The sequence below is a fragment of the Cydia strobilella genome, chromosome 6, assembly GCF_947568885.1.
Source record: "Cydia strobilella chromosome 6, ilCydStro3.1, whole genome shotgun sequence".
Classification (NCBI taxonomy): Eukaryota; Metazoa; Arthropoda; class Insecta; order Lepidoptera; family Tortricidae; genus Cydia; species Cydia strobilella.
The window spans coordinates 5,207,502-5,209,546 of NC_086046.1; positions in this window are offsets into that span (position 1 = coordinate 5,207,502).

Here is a 2,045-nt window from a genome sequence, read left to right on the forward strand (position 1 = left end):
ATATAATAATATATTATATGTATAAAGAACTAATTGACCGAGCGTTAGCGAAGGTGTTCCATTTTAGCTTGAGCATATTATGCTTTCGTATGTCCGGATGTTCTGCTCTACAGGTCGCATTCCTTAACCGATTCTGGTGAAATTTTGTGGGCAGGTTCGGTAAATAGATATAATTATTCTGTCGTTTCCTTAAAAAAATGGCGGAAATTGGCTTAAAGGACTTAAGCGCCAGTAGGGTCTATGGCATTTAAGATTATTGTGAGTTCGCTTTGATAAAGATTCAATGAAGTAAGTTTATTTTTTAAGCTTATCGCGAGGTCTACAGCTCACATAGCCACAAGTTATTATCTTCAATGTACGCTATCATCCACAGCTATCATCATTGCAATTGACGTTGCTTGTCACGCTTGAAACATAACGAAATTCGCAATACAATGCATCTTAGAATAAACTTTAAGGTGGACTTAAAATCAAAACACAAGTTATTTTCAAAAGTCGCTGAACAAATATTGGTCAGTTTAAGGAGTGTAGCCTACAGTTTGATTTATTGCTCCTGTTACAGAGCCCAGCACCCGGTATACCGTGGCTACGAAAATAAGTTGTTCAGTAACTTTAAAACTGAAATGACATATATTTCTAAAAATAAATAAATAATGAGGGACAATCTGACAAAGATTGGAACTTGGTTCCAGTGTTAAGTAATGGCCAAACGTCACCGATGATCGCAGGCAATTTGTAATACATTACGGCATTTGGTCGATCGCTTGAATTCGTTGCTCCTTACCCACTACTTAGCGAGCAATTATTTAAACTGCATGCCATATGTTGCAACGTCTGAAGCGGTATTGAGAAGTGGATTGTCGATCTAGTCATTAATCACCTTTAGATATCTAAACGTATGAACATATACAAAAATCCACACATCAAGAAGATCCCAGCAGTATAAGCAATAATTTATTCTTAAAAACTACGCCTATCTATCAGAATTACAGCGCGATTCGGGAAATAAATTAGAGATTCACTAGATATGAAATAGTAAAGATATGTGACGTCCCACGAGTAAAGGTACCTTATGGCGGTTGGATCTTACGCTGTTATTAACGCCGCTCCAATTAATATTGGATGGCGCTTACGCGCCAGCCGCCATACGGTACATTTGCCATGAAATGTCACATATCTTTACTATTTCATATCTAGTGAATCTCTAATTCATTTCTCGAATCGCGCCGTTAGAATTAGGGGCCACTCTCGCTTTGTAGGCAGGGTATTAACAACATGGTAACAACTAAGTTAATATCAAATTCAAGATACATACCTAGTTGTTGCATTTTCTCCAACACTATTTAATTACCCACTTCATTTTAAGGCGGTTCCCTGAGCCAGAAGGCGAAAAATCTCCTTATATGATCCTGTTTTCCTAAAAGGCGTTGATATACGTAGACGTGGAAAAAATATATGTAGTTCTTGACTATATTATCTTTAATATCATAGCTTCCGATACACGAATTATGACACTTCGCTCGATAGAATTAATTCCCAAAGTAACCTCTAACTCAGACATTTAATCCAACTTTACTCGGTTATTTATTATATGATACTATAAATAAAAAAAGAAGAAAAAACAATCTTAACTTAAATAATAATTTCATAGCTTTCGAATTTCGATATTGTCGGGTAACGTTTTTAAAATAAATAAAAATTGACAAAATTCGATCAAAATTGACACTTGGCGCGCATGACCTTTCCCGTTCTTTCTTGCGAAATGTGACAGAGACAGCGGCAAACCGACGGAACGGCCTTAATTGGCTATCGTCGATCAACTACTTCAGAAACCTATCATAATTTTACTGTGCTTTTAAGTTCTAATCGGGTCGCTGGCTGTCAATTCCCCATGATAGAGTGCGCCATTACGAGATTTACGACCCTGCGCAGATTTATGGACCACTAATGGCATAAACAAAAGATTACGCCTTGTTTATGACGGGCGGTTACACTTGTATTACTTAAGGAAAAGTTAATGTTGCGTTCTCACGTTCGATCCACAT